The sequence below is a fragment of the Poecilia reticulata genome, chromosome 4 (genome assembly GCF_904066995.2).
Source record: "Poecilia reticulata chromosome 4, P_reticulata-male-v2, whole genome shotgun sequence".
Classification (NCBI taxonomy): Eukaryota; Metazoa; Chordata; class Actinopteri; order Cyprinodontiformes; family Poeciliidae; genus Poecilia; species Poecilia reticulata.
The window spans coordinates 11,586,775-11,602,498 of record NC_088833.1 but is presented as its reverse complement, the minus strand read 5'-3'; the positions used below and the strand labels follow the sequence as shown (position 1 = coordinate 11,602,498).

The window sequence follows — 15,724 nt, the reverse complement described above, 5'->3', positions numbered from 1 at the left end:
CACAGGTTAAAGATCAATAGGGAAAAAAGGTGGGGAAGACTCTGGTCAGTCAGGGTGCTAATTTGGTAAGGGTGTTAAGGTCAAAGCGCTTTCACTCCCCCCACCCCTCTGATTCTGTGGAAGAGCAGTAAGCAGGACGGCCCAATAATAAACAGGCTACTTTTAGACTTTTTCTTACCAACTAATTTTCTCTCCAGGAATTTACTTTTCTCTTCACCAACTTTAGCTGTAATAGTAAGCCTTTATGGCATTAACTCTAGGTCGTTACCTTGTATGTCTACATATGTGTCCTTAGCACTTTTTGCCCTTCTCTTGTGTAGCATCCTCACCCATTCATGGCCCCCTCTTTTCACAGTGGCACTCTGGGTGCAGCTGCCAGGGCCTAATTGGTCCCTTTGGGCCCAGAGGGAGCTGGCAGCGGTCTGCTAAAGTGCTGATCACAACCAAGAGGAGTGGGCATCTGCTAGGAAGAAACACTACTGCTGAACCACTGGCATGACTACCGAACGCGTGCACACATTTATATACACATGTACATAGCCCTATACATAGAGAAAGGTCTTTCAAAGTCACAGCAGGCTACAGTATAGCACTGTATATAGCACAGATATGTTAAAATAAAAAAAATTAAAAAATCTTATGATGCCTAGCAGAAAATTACAGCGAGATTCATAGATGTTTTTCTTCTCATGATATTTTAAAGCTACATGAATCACCACATAAGGTCATAAAAAGGATGACCTTAGAAGAATCTACTACAACTGTCACAATATCTAATGAATGTTCTCTGTTTTATTTTTCTGGTCAGGATTAGCAAGGTCACTTTCTTAAAAACGACGAAAAACTTTTGAAACAGATAAGATCCAACAAACAGTTTTCCATCATCTATATAATCCATTTTTATCTTTACTATCCTCCAATTGATGACTGTTCTTCCTCATGTTTAAACAGTAATCTATTAACTCAGTTTGTCTGAAAAACACTGAACACTGCTAAGGAGGGTTGCATTCCATAAATGTCCACTTTTCAAAGAAACAATATAAGAAATGCAAGATATTATGTGGTTGACACATAATATCTGAGCAAGATTTTATTGAATCTTGCTCATCAATTATGATGCTCATTGACTTTTAATACATGCCAGGTACGAGTATCTGCATTTACATCTAGTAACTTGGTGTATTTGTTCTTCATTGGTTTCTAGACAATGTTTTATTTCAGTTGTTACATGTCCGAGGAGGATTGTTAACAAGGTGAAACAAACAGAAACACCTGATGTGTCTACACTATATTTTGTCCAATGGCTCACAGCTTAACAAACAATTTGATTTTCTTGTATTCCCATGTTTAAACACTAAGTTTAATTTTCTTTCTCTAAATTGGAGTTTACATTATTAATGACGGCCGTTTGGATAATGAGTCCAGCATTACCGCCATCGAACAAGATGATCAATAATATCTGCTTGTGTCTCTGCAGAGACAGAGTGAAGTATTTAACAACTAAGGCCCCCCCCAATGACACGACACAAACTACCCACACACACATCACAGGTCCATGCACACACAGACATAGGAGAACTGTGGACAGGAGACAAATTAACCACTTTCAAGAGAGCAAATCACAAAGGAGCAAAGGACAATAAATGGTCAATGATCAATACTGCCTGCTTCAGGAGAGAGCCCACACAATATCAACATTTAACACAAGTACATGGGAAAACACACAAACGTGTATCCCACATAAAGTGTGAGTTTTTTTTTGTGATGGAGTAGGTATTTACTGATGATACGCTGAACATTGAAAGATATGTGACATTCTCTTCCCAATTCTTCTGTTTTTAAACACCTTTTTAACACTGAAGCTACAATGACAGGAGACAAAGTAGCCATTTCCCCCAGAGCAACTCACCACCAACAGCAGAAAATGAACTACCCCAGATCAATACTGCACTCTCTCATAGAGTCGCTGCCGTCTTCTCCAAGGCTGCACAGTTAAACAAGGCCCACTACAAAAAATATAACAGGTTTTGTCTCAGTTATAAAATGAGGATGCATCTGTTTGGTTTAACTATCATTTAAAACTCTAACTCGACTTTTACTTTTACCCATAGAGTGATGTGATTGATTAAGTTTATCAATCACATCACATGGTTAGGATTACTTAAGAAGTAAACCTATATTGCTTTCTTTAGCCAACAATATAAGTGTTGAATACAGGACTCCTGTCAAAGCAATAAAGAAATTACCAATCACATATGGAGTTTTTAATATCCTCATTACTATTGTTCTTAATTTTAGATTTTTAATTTTAGATTTTCAAACCAACTCAAGCCTCCAAGAGACTTTGTTTTCATTGGTAAGTTAAACAGAACAACCGTAGTTAGAAGGTTTCATTAGAACAGATGGTTGGGACCACAGTACCTCAGGTAGCTGAGATAGATAAAAAAAAATCTCCAGCAGAGAAAAATGGAGAAAAGTCCATTGAGACATGTTATGGATCTGGAAATTGTTGGGATGTTGTGGTCTGGGACAATACCAGGCCACACCATAGTCTGCAAAGGGGCGGACAGATATGGCTTACTCTTATTATTGTTCCAACTATCAAGGGAACAGACCTTGGTAGTTGGGACAATAACTATCGAGGTCTGTCTCTGGCATGGGAATTTGGTTGTTCAAACTGGGAACAACCAAGATCTTTAGTCACAATTTTCTTCCTGAAAAACTTTCACAATCCTTACCATCATTTTAGCTGACAGATTTTTTGTTAGTGTAATGATTCCTGTAGATCAGCTTAGTGCAACAGATAATAAAGGTCTGTAAGCTCTTTTTAATAACAATAATAATACATTTTCTTTATAAATCCCTGTATGTCTCCAATTGAAATCTCAAAGGGTTCATTCACACGCTAATGGTGGCAAGTTACTAGATTTCACTTCATGTTGATTTCCCTATGTGAGTTGAACAAGTATTTCTCACAGAAATGCACATTTAATGTGTTTCATATTTTTATGAAAATATGAAGATGAGATGGCCACAGCTACAGTGAACACCTACATCATTGCCTCAGACATCTCCTGGTTTAAGCATGTGGCGTGTTTCTCAAAGAAAAGTAATTATATTAGCATAATTTTATGTTTTACATTAAAAAAATTGTCTCATAGAATTAGCATGAAATCACATTTTAAATTTTTAATGAGACATCAAAGACATACTACAACTATTACACACAATCTCATGTGTTGACAAATTATTTTTTTTAAGTAATAAAGAAAACAAATTAGGCATTGGTTTTCTTCATTACATTAGGCTGCCACATTGGATAAAAAAAAAAAGCTCATGCTAAATTAAGATCAGTTTTAATTTCACAAGACAAGCTATTGTTCTACTTGAAGCAAAAGACAAAAGTTCATCACCATAAAGTTGCTGATCCAGCAGAAACAATGCTCAGAGACCCCTCTGCCGCCTCTTTGGCAGAGATCCGAAAGGCAGTTTCTGCTGGTGTATGTGGATATGTACACTGAGTATATGAATCTTGGACCTGGCTGTATTTCCTGATCTACTCAAAGGTGAGAACTAACAGCATAGACCAGACCTCCTGACTTTCCTGCAACAGAATCCTCAGCGCTCCTCTTCTGTAACTGATAAGTGCTTCCGGCTGAATTTTTATTAACAGCTAACAGCTAAACTGGAGTTAACAACCTGCCAGGTTTTCAAGTAAAACTTGTCGGCCTTTGTTCTCCTATCTGTAACTGTAAAATCTGTTTAAATTTACTCCACTTATGTCATGTGGAATAACATAAAACGAGACACAGTTGTGTCTGTGTGGCTCTTGAATGCACAAACTTCAGTTCCAGATTTAGTTTTTTAGCCACATGCAAGTATGGTGTTTAGAGAGATTTTATAAGCATACATTGAGATTGATAAATATACACGATGGCTTTAAACAGAACTGACTGATATGTTGCCAAACTGTTCCTAATAAAGACAACTGTTGATATCAAATAGCAGAAAGGCGAGCAAAGATATTTTATCTAGTTATGTCTTGTTATAGCTCTTAACGGAAGAAGGGGGTGTAAGGGAGATTATGCAAAATAAACTTTTTTGAGTTTTTATCATTTATATCAAAGACATCTAGAGTGTTGCTTTGATTCTTTTATGCATGTTTTAGGAATTTTTTAATCTCCTGTGGCGGCCATTTCAGGGGTCGCTACATATTTGCTTATGCAATTTGCCGCATATTTACCCAACCAAGATTCTGCCCCAGGCGTCGACACTTCCTCGCAACTCCCCCAATTACCAATTAGCAAACTCCTGGCGGAACTGCGAGTCAGATGAGCCAACTACTTTTCCGTCCAAAAACCAAGAAAGATTGTACACAAGATAATGCAGGAGCATTGTGATGACCTGCTGAAGGCAGGGTGTCAGAAAGAGTCAGATTTTCTTGAACAGGTTTACCAAAACCAGAGATTAGCTACAGAATTCTGGTCGTCTCTCTATTGTTAAAGAGGATCAGACCAAGGAGGGGGAAAACCTTGACAACCTCTAGCTAGAAACACTCTCTAGCTCTTTGCTTGGGTTTCCAAGTTGTTCCTGGTAAGAAGGAACATTAACTCACTTCAGTTAGCCCTGAGTCTTGCACAGGCTTTCCTCTGTTGCAATGAACAACATATGTTGAGACCATCATCCTGGTCACTTTACACTTGGCTGCAAACAGATGAACAGGATGTTCAGTTAGTTAAGTGACCTATTAAGTCATAATAAAAATTTATTTTTATCTCAAGTTCCAGAACTATTTAAGCAAGATAAACATATCAAATCATTATTTAAAGAGGGAAGACCGCAAAACAGGATGAATATACTCCGCATACTTTTACAGAAGCATTGTTTAAAATTATAATTAAGAAAAAAAGATTGTTTTAGTTGTAATATTTCAGTTCTAAGTTGATGTGTAATGCAATGCAGGGTCATCATATCAGAAGATAAAAGAAGTCACTGTAGCAAAGGTTCAATCTAAATGGCATAAATGCAACAGTGTTGTGTTTAGCTGTTTAAGCAGATCACAAATGTTTTATTGTTCTGGCCCGTGGTAGCTGTTAATATGACATCTGCAGCTCTCAGCTCGGCTCTCCAGCGGGAAACTTCAGTATCCAGCGCTGCAAGTGGTAGTAGAGTGGTTATTCTACTACCACAAATGCCACCAGTGCTAATGCCAACTCACTGACAGCCATGTCAGAGAGTAGGAGTAAATCTTAGGAGCAGCATTCAGCAGGGGAGTGAGCTACTTCTCTGTGCATTCAACAGTCACAAAAAAAGAGCAGTAGACTCAATTACTCTGCTTCTGTTTAGAGCAAATCTAACTAATTAAATAGGCGGAACATTAATTATTCAACCAGAGAAAGGGAAGAACTTCCGACAAGAGGAGCAGGCACTGAAGGTGCTTGGAAGCGGAATGATTGGAATGATCCTCTGCTCCTATCTGGCTATAAAACAATCTGCACCCAGCATGGTTAATCAATAAAGCCTCGCAGGAATTAGCAGCTGCCTTAAAGTGTTTTGACTGACAAACGCAAACAATCATCCATTATTAAATAAGTACCACAAACAAATCTAACATGGGCCCTGAAGGGAGGAGCAGACTACTACAGGTTAAATGGAGAGACAAACAAAAAAAAACTTAACTGTGCTGATGGAATAGAGAAGAGTAAACCAGATTTACATTTCTCCATTACCCAATGATTAAAGGCAAGGGCAATCACATCTAAAACTCAATCACTTCAATGTTACTGCACTGGAATTTAAAGAGACTTATGTCAGATATCCTTTTAAAAAGATCCTACAGGAACCAAAGGAAGAACAAGAACATAATTAATTTCTGGTGCATTGCAAATATTGATAGTTACCTGTTTTTTCACACTTGCAATAAGAAACCTGTGGGTTTTGTTAGAATTTCATGTGACAGACCAACAGGTGCTGGGAATGGGTAATTATAATAACGCTTGTCGTTTTAAGAGATTATATGATGAGTTATGATTTTTTGTGACTAATTCTAACTGAAGACCCCCATTAACTGAAAGACTGAAAATATGGATTGATGTTTAATGTTCGTTTTGCCCAGGCTTTTAGTTTAGGTGGATACACATGTCAATGGTAAATTTGAAGTTGTCAGCAATATGTACATAAATGATGTGCTCTTAAAGCTGCAGCATGTAACTTTTATAAAAAATGTTTTTGTTTTTTTTGTTTTTTACATATTTGTTCCCCACATCATGCTCCAAAGTGTTTTTGTGTTTGATTTAATAAAGTGTCCAAACTTACCTGGCTCAAATTAAAATGTAGTAGAATCTACTTATTTATTATTATCTGTAATATTACTGAATATAACATAATTTGTTTTTGGCATGTAAATCCAGGTCATGGAAAAGCAAATCAAGAGAGTTTGGGAAGACATTGACTGTTCAGTTTTGTCTGGCTTAATTACCTGTTGCTTAGGTCTAATATTACTGTCTCTAATGGTTCCAGCTGGAGGGCTTCTGAAGGAAGGTTATGGTTGGCTTTGGAAGGCAATCAGTCTGCTTGTAAACAAAAAGGTCATACATGTAGAGGCGAGCTGGAGAATCAAATTTAGGAGGTTCAAATGCCAATAAAGGTTGGAGGGACTACTCAAATACAGAAGTGGCTTCCAAAGACACAAACACCCAACTTTCCTCAAGAGAAGGAAAACTACATAAACTGATAAAAAAAAAAACATAACAAGCGGTAACCAGTGTTACTAAGATACTTGGAAGGATGGGACCAGAGCACTGATAGGAAAGCAGTCAGTGGGGTTCAGGGAATAACTGACCACGACCGGAATAGCAGTGGTAGGGGAGCAAAGGGGGTTCAGATGTCCAGGCCAGCATGACAGAAATGGAAAGTTGGAAAGGCTGGGGAAAAAAAAGCTCAAGATGATGAAGCATCAGGTTTCTTTGCAGGCTGGGGGCATGACCCACAGCCTGGCTCTGTGGCTTGAGTGGAGAGCCAGGCGGAGACGGAGAGTTATTGGAGGACATGCAACTAAATCAGGGTCACAAAAGAAGTTATGAAATAGTAAGGTTAAGGTGGGTCTGTACCTCATCTATACTTCATTAGCTGAGAGTCTGGACAATCAGCTAAAATAACACATATTGTTGTAGAGTGGCTGTATTGTGACCACATCATCTTATCAGAGAATATGTGATGAAAAGATCTGCATAATTCAACATGTTACTAATATGTTACTAATAATTACAACCTTTTTAACATACTGAGCGGTAGAATAGCCAAAGATGCTCCACTGATGTATTCTGCTGTCAAACAAGAATCGTATCTGAATAAAACTTGAAGCTGTTTAAATTCTGTTGTATTTAGGGCCACTGAAGTGAAATGAAACCCAGTTATGCAACATTACACACACTCCTTGCCCTTTTTGTTCCTGTAAAGTTGTTAACAAGTCATCAGCTGCAAGCTACAGTTAAGACCTGCTACAATTTCAAGGCGCAGTTTCTGGAATAATTTCAATACATAACATGATCAGGTAACTAGAAGACTCCTGTTAATTTGCCTGGAGGTTGACGCGTTGTTGTTTATAACCAGGCAGTGCTGATCATAGTTTGGTTCTACAGTACCTACACAGGAGTTGGCTCCAACGCATGCAGCGTACGTATTGTTGGCATTAGTTTTGAAATTGTATACAGTTTGTGTATCCTGTTAAAAACTTCACTCATTAGTTTAAAGAGCAATTTTTATGCCTGAATTGTATTGTGAACAAACAGTAACCTTGGTCACACAGCTCAAGATAGCTGCGATGATCCAGTTAGAGAGACTATTATAATAAGTGAGACTGAATTAGATGTATAAAACTTTACAGTTCAGTGCATTACAGTACGGCTGCATTGCAGTTTTTTTGTTTTTAGTTTTATTAGAATTTGTTACAATTTTAATTCCATTTAGCTTTACTTGTTATTGCAGGCAGATCAGCTGCAACTTGAATATTATAAAAACACCCCCGTTTTATTATAATGTGCAAATAACTTTAACCCAGAGGCAAGTTTTAGTTTGTTTTTTCAATTTCTTAAGCACTTTACTCTCAATTGTAAAGATTAATTGAGCAGCTTTTTTCTAGAGGGTTTCCTCAAAAGTATATGAACTTACTGATCTTGAATCACGTTGTGAGTGCTTATAAGCACTTGATGTGTGGAACAAGAATAAAATGCCAGGAGCTCTTTAGACTGTCTTCCCACGTAAACGTCCACCCCCCCTTCCAGATGATTATTATGGAAACACGTCAGTGTGTGAAGACATATGGAGGAGGGCTTGCTCAGATTGGGTTACTGTTACAGGGTCACAGGGATAGGGCCCGGGCACTGATACCAGCAGGCCCTCCAGCTGACAAAAGGTAGAGATTTATGAAGCAGCAACTAATGGCCTCTGACTTTCCCCTCCCCATTACCAGAACAAACACACGCACCTTCATGTAATAAGTACCACCTACACAGAAGTTCTGAATAGTAAATGATTTCATAATCCACCATTTATTTTTTGAATTTATAAAACTATTAACTAGTTTCATATTTTGTGTCTAATCAGTCTGTTTTTGTTTGCAACAACTGGGGATGGGTGACCTTACCAATCTCTTAGTGTCTGCGCATGTCTGCATTTACTATTAACATTAAAATTGTAAAATGAACAAAGTGTACAAACGATCTTGAGGTATTATTCTATATAATGTATATAGAATAAGATTTGACCACTAGATTAGCAAAAATAAACAAAAATATGACACAGAAATTGCAGTAATGGGTCACATCACAAGGGGAAGAAAGCTCAGAGGTAAAATACAACAGCAAAGTGGATCAAGTTCTTAATTGAATGCTTTAGTTTACTAAATTAAGCACTTAATTAATGAATCGCAGGATGCAGACAGAAGATGTTCAGTGATGACAATTTTGAGGAATTGTAGATCCACCAGTCCAGTTATGGGAAGTTCTTGGCAGCTGAGCCATTTACCAATAAGCGACACATGTTGCCTGCCATGTGTTCTCAAATAATTAGAGGCCTCTGCCTGAGCCCTGTTAGGTTTCTGATTTATTCGGACAGCTTGACTCGTGGGCCACTCCTCTGGATACCAAGAAAACATTTACCTCCTTAAGTGGGAACGAGTCACTATCATCTCAGGGTCAAGTTTCTGTACTCAATAGTATTGATTACACATTTCAACACATGCTGGCCACCCCCCTCAACAGGCATGATCTTTCCCCTCTTGAAGACACATGAGATGATCGGGGAGTTCAGTCAAAAAAACACGGATTAAGTGGTGAAATAAAAACTATGGATGCCAAACGACAGATATTTTTTGAGAAAATTATTCAAGTTAAGAACTTCACCCCAGTGCAACAGAGTTGGTGCACAGTGGAAGAACAGCGTGTTGAGCTCAAATGAGTCAAATTTTAATTATGGCCAGCTGACAGTTTGATAGCCGCTCAGAGGAGGCAGAGAGACCTCAGACACAGTTGAGAAGGTGCAGTGTTCGGATCACTGGCATGCATGGCCCCTTGAGTCTTGAGAGGTTAATCAAAATGCCAAATGTTACAGTGCACCAGCGCAGAGAGCTATACTAAGCCCATCCAGCACAACACATCATCTTACATGAGAAACAGAATCATTCATGCAACATAAGAGCCTCCAGGATTAATGCATGCAGAAGTTCGTGCTCCGTTACGCATCCACAGTAATGTGTGAAAGTTAAAAATGTAAAGAGACCAAAAAAAAAAAAAGTTTGCACATCCTCTGTCTGCAAAGACAACTGCTGTTCCTCCTTAAATCATTACGGCAATGTTACCAAACTGAATATGTGGTTTGTCGCGTGTGTGGGGGCGCACATGTCATGTGGAGCATGTGCGAGAGAGACAAATGGTGACAAACACAAAGAGAAAGGAAGTGGGCGACGGCCGTGGCCAGAAAGAGAAGGCAGACCTCCACCTGTTTGACACAGAGAGCCTGAGAAAGTGAGCAGGAATGAGCAGAATGTGTGCGAGTGTTTTCGACCAACCGATAATACGACCAGGAATGGCATTTAGAGAACCGCATGCCAAAAAACAGCTGATGGAACCATCATTCACACAAATGATCAAAATCAAACGACTTATGCAGGTCTGATACAATACAGCGATGCTTTAAGCATGCACACAGCAACTGGAGTCGTGTGCAACTGGTTCAACAGAGCTGTATTAGTCCTCTGTAGACTGGCTCAGTCTGTGTGTGGGAATGTGCACGGACATGCACGGGAGTGTAAATGTGGGACAGTGAGTCAGTGAAACCAGACTACGGGACAAGTGGTCGCAGTGTGAAGGAAAAGTGGGAGAAACTGGATCAAGTGTGAACCAGAGAGTGATGCAAATAAACAAGCAAAAATAAACAAATGGCTGCTGAGCCAAGACAAAGTCAAAAAAGGAAACAGTGAGGAGATGCACAAGTCACAGACTTAGAACACACTGGCTGCAAGGATTTTTTTTTAAATAATCAGTCAGCAGGGACATGTAATAGCTGCTGCTGTACAAACTCCTTTAATCCCTTCATGTTTAAGCTACTCCTTTATTTATAAAGTTTGTGAAACAGGTATGAGAAAACAGAAGTGACATCAGGGAAGGTGGGAGACTCACAGGTTCATATCATGTTTAAAATAAAAGTGCAATCATAAGGTTTTTAGAGGCCAATCCAGGTTACATTATTCTTTGACATAAAGGAGAACATTTTTTGTATAGATGTAGAAGATTAGAAAAGAAAAGAAAGAAATTGCAAGATGCTTCCCATTTATGCATCAGAGCATAAATTGATCTTATTATGCATAAAAGTATGCATGCAACAGGGGAAATCAAGATTTTGCCCCTTTGAATTTCAATGCACATATAAACTATTTTTCAGACAGCTTCAACATCAAATCAAGTTTTATCAAGACTGATGGGAATAAAATTTTAAGTCTTCAACTTCATGTCACAATAAAAAAAAAAAGAAACCTTGAAGTAGCTGCTATAAACATCCTGACACATCATCACGGGGACATCCTGATTATATCACTTCACGATAGAAAAAACAACACTAACAAAAATCTACTGGTTGATCACATGCTGAGTTTGAGATAAACTTGTTCATCATGGAGTTTTAAAGCACAACAAGACAACACACTGTGGCCGCAGACATCACCCCAACATGTCTGCATGTATCTGACATACAGCAGAATGCATGGATACATCACAGAGGAGAGCGGAAAATGTCAAAGAGATGGGCCTCCTTGCAAAGCAGCTCTCATGATTTATGAGAAAAATAAATGGGATCGCTGCAGGCACGGCAACAGGATCCGTGAAGGAAAGAGAGGCGGTGGTGAGGAGCGAAGATTCTTTTGTGGTGGTAATCGGCTCCATGGTGTCATGTTGGAGCGGGCAGCGTGTTCATAAGCTAAAGCTGAAAGCGTCACAGAGTCAGCCAAACACAGTCAAACATCTGAAAAGGATGTCTTCTAGATGCCTCTCTTTGAAGGTTTTCCAGACTTCCAAAAAAAAAAAAAAAAGACCTGTAAAGTGCTATTGGTGAAAGATGTCTGAGGGTGTCTTCCACCTGTAGTTTGCTCACTGTGGTTTGAATTACATTAAAAGTATCTTATTTGCAGAAAAATTATCTGAGAAGTTTAGCAAATGATTTTGAGAAGATATCTTTAAAATTGCAAAGGGCATTAATGCTAAAAAAAGAAACATAGCTATCGCTCCCACAATGCAACGCATACCTGGAGCGTGCACGTGGCCGCTGCATCAGATCAATGTTGGATCATAATTCACACCCTAAACAAATAGTTAAGGAGTTAATTTGGAAGTGTACTGAGACAGTCTGAAGGAGGTGCATGGTTGTTTTGGTCAGCACTCATCCAGTTGCACACCAAGAAGACTAATCCTGCTGATGAGCTGATCGTCTTTCAACAATACAACATCCGGCTGTAAAAGTCAGGCACAGCATCTTTTAAAGGCATTCACATCCTTGAATTTTTTCAAATTTTCTCTACCTGCTTTACAGATCGAGAGTCTAAAATGTTTGCTCAGCCCAACATACTCCGCACATACTCCTATAAACTCTGACTAGCTGTTGCGGAAGAAAAGCACTCCAAAGACATGATGCCTCCACTGTCATGTGTTACGGTGGAGATGGTGTGATCAATGTGTAAGTTGTCCACACATAGTTTTCTGCATGGGCTTCAATGTTGGCCTCAGTTGACCAGAGGACCCTCTTCCACATGTTTGCTGTGTCCCGTTTTGCTTGAGGTAAACTACAAAGAAGACTTCCTCTGACGTTCTTTCAACAATGGATTTCTTCTTGCGACTCTTCCACTCAGACCAGATTTATGGGTTGCACAACTAATAACTGTCCAGAAATATAAATCTGAAAGCCTGATTAGCTTTAATGTCGTAAAAAAGGTGGCAATGTGAAAAGTGATATTCAGAAGTAGGCTTAATGGTTATTATCAGCACAGCAAAGACAGCAACAGTGAGTAGAGAGACGTGCTGTGTGACGGAAAGAGTTCAGATAGAGAGCTAAAACGCTACAGAAAGCTGTCACATGGGGCCTGAAGCCGCACGGCTCAGCACTCTTCTTCACTGACTTCTGTCCGTTCCTGACATTTATCTGCTTTATTTGATTATCTGGGCCCCATGGATGCCTCTGAGTACATGGTAACACAGACACACACGCGCATACACACACCTCGATTCATTACGGTCCCAACTGCTTTCTTGGGTTTATGCCCTCTTTAAATTAAACCAGAGATAACCAAGCACCTCAGAACGCCACCTCCCCCGTTAACGTGGCCAAGAAGGCTCAAACTAGTAATTGAGGAGGAAATTAAGAAACATTGTTTGTGAGTGTATTATCATGCATGTGTGAGTGGTCATAAGGTTGTTTTTAACGGGCTCATCTATAGGGACTCTGCTTCCCATCATTAGTAATTCAATTTGCTCTTTATTAGCGGCTCTTATCAGAGGTGCAGACGGCTACGCGCAGCTTCCCTCGCTCCATCTTCCTTTTCACTCACCCCTGCTCCACCTTTCCTTCTTTCGAGTCTTAACACCCATCTTTAATTAGAGATGCACATGTACCAACTGCATGCCATTTAGGTTGTTTGTAAGGCATAAAAAAAATCAGGCAGAAAAAATGAAGGGTGAGAGAAGGAAAACAGGAGGAGTCTGAAAGAATGCAGGCAGCGTTAAGAGAGTCAGGCTGATCGACAAAGAGCCGTGAGGAGGAATAAAGCCTAATGTTAATAGTGATGGCTTTTCTAATGTCTTTTGACTTCACTGAGAATTGGAGATTACACCAAGATGGGCATGAGGCGTGCAGGGTGCGCACAGAACGACCAGAGGGTTGGAGGGGCCAGCGGAGGGAGAGACCGAGGGAGGAGGGGGGGGCTGTAAAAACAATGATTGCTTTCCATCAGGTTAGGCCTATATTCTACAGTTCGTTAAAACAATCCAATTTGCAAAAGGATAATTATGCATTAGCTCCTTTTTATCTGCTGAAGGGAGAGTGGTGCCAGGGCTTGATAGCAGCGGCGCCGCTCGCCTCCACCTCTGCAAATTACCCGCTATCGGCACTTGTTCGCCATCACGGCTGAATTGGGCAATCAATTAACACCCCCCCTTCTCCCCCCCTCACACTCCACCCCCTGCTCCTCTTACACGCTGTCTGTAAGCCTCTTCTGTGACAGCAGGCCCTGCAAAGCCTTCACAAACAGCATGTGGATGCGGTTTGCTGCCCTCTACTGGAGTAGGCTCAAAATATGGTTCTCAAAACATAGCGTATTTATCCTAAAATAAGAATACACTAAAAAACAAAAAGCAAAAAATACAAAAAAAAAAAAAAAAAGAACGACGAAAGAAACTGGCATGTAGGGAAACAAACAAAAAAAGGAGAGGGGATGATGGATATCAATATCTGTAACACATATTAATCTTTAGAAAATATTTGAATTCCAGAAATAATGGCAACATAACCCTTTCGCTTCAGCCATCTCTTCTCACTGATCACAACACTACAGGTTCAACCCGTTTTCCATGTTCTGCTTTATCTTTGTAAAATAAGGATTACACAATTCCTAAAATCTACCGAGAATACAGTTGTTGAAAGACTTCATACTAACGACACTAAAGTGTTTTCTTCTTTGATCGCTGAATCACAAGGTGAACTGCACTAAAAGTAAATAAAAAAACATTTAAAACACACATACAGCTCATTTACTAGATAAAAAGCCAGTCGGTTAGAACAAAATAAAACAGGAATGATTGGTCATATTCAATGGTCATCTTAGTTACTCCAGTCAGAGGACACCAACACACCAAGGAGTCAATCCTTTCTGCACCAAATCAGCCCTAAAACATGATGCTGCCATCCCCATATGTCACAGTTTGTTAGCCTGGTGTCCTCAGGGTCATATATGTCCCTGTTTTTCCTCCAAATGTCATTATGACCAAACAGTTCCACTTTAGTTTAATCAGAAGACAGGACATGAGTCCAAAATGAAGGTTTTTGTCTCTGTGTGCATGTGCAACCTGAAATCTGGCTTTTTCATGTTTTTATTTTTTGGAATAGTGACTTCCTCCATCCTAAGTGGCCTTTCAGTTCATGTTGGTACAAGACACATTTCACTGTGGATAAGGACACTGTCTTACCAGCTTTAGCCAGCATCCAAATGTCTCCATTTAACTAAAATAAGTCAGTTAACCTATCAGAGGTTTCTAAATCCATGAAATCATCATCTGGGCTTCCCCTGGTCGTTTAAAAAGACAGTAATCACTGTGTATGTAGACCTCTGATTTTCAAGACAAAATAAATAAACCTTTTACATATTACTTCTGTCATTTTTTGTAGAATTTAACAAAAATAAATAATTCTGGTCATTCTAAAGGGAATAAAAAAAATAAGTTTGGTCTGAATTAACTTCTGTCAGCGAGAAACAAAAAAACAAAATGTGTACGTTTCTTTTTATTTGGTTTATGTATAAATGGTGGCATTTCAAAATTTATTGAATCTCTATTGTAATTGCAATATGCACAGATACTGAGATCGCAAAGCACTCCAAATGGGATAGCCCTTTACCCTTTACCTTAGCTCTACCTTGGAAATTGCAAGTGAAATATAAATCTATCACCATTAAATTGTTGCCATGTATGGGCTTTAATTGTGCTTCCAAATAGTTTGTCCCATTTTCATCACAATTATCTGCACTAGGAAGGCAGAAAATGGCATAATGTTCTAATCGACACTTGGATAACTAACTTGAACTACAGGAGAAAGTGTTTAACACTGAACAAAACCATTATGTGGAACCAAGCATGGAGCAAGTATGAGAAACACAGACGTGACAAACTGTTGTGCTAGAAAACATCAGCCACAGTCCCTAACCAAAACATTTGGAAGGAAATTAATGGTGCACCTCTCAGCATGTACACAACACTAAAATTAAAACAGAAATCAGTCAAATGACAGTTGTGTTTGACTGAAAAATTAATAAGACTTTTACAATACACTGTGCATAACTGTGTCAGCTGGATGAAGACAAATGAGCCACAAAATCCTAGTTGGCAGGACTGAACCACCAGTAAAAGCAGAGAGTCTGTGAGAATTATTGATTGATTCAAACAATTTCTTAAATTTTTCGCAGCTCTATCCT

General features: G+C 39.2%; 1 protein-coding gene across 1 annotated transcript in view; it reads right to left on the bottom strand.

The window, feature by feature from the left end:
• zc3h3 (zinc finger CCCH-type containing 3) overlaps positions 1 to 15,724 on the bottom strand; it is a 66,440-nt gene that overhangs the window by 45,367 nt on the left and 5,349 nt on the right. The gene's annotated exons all lie outside the window — the stretch shown is intronic.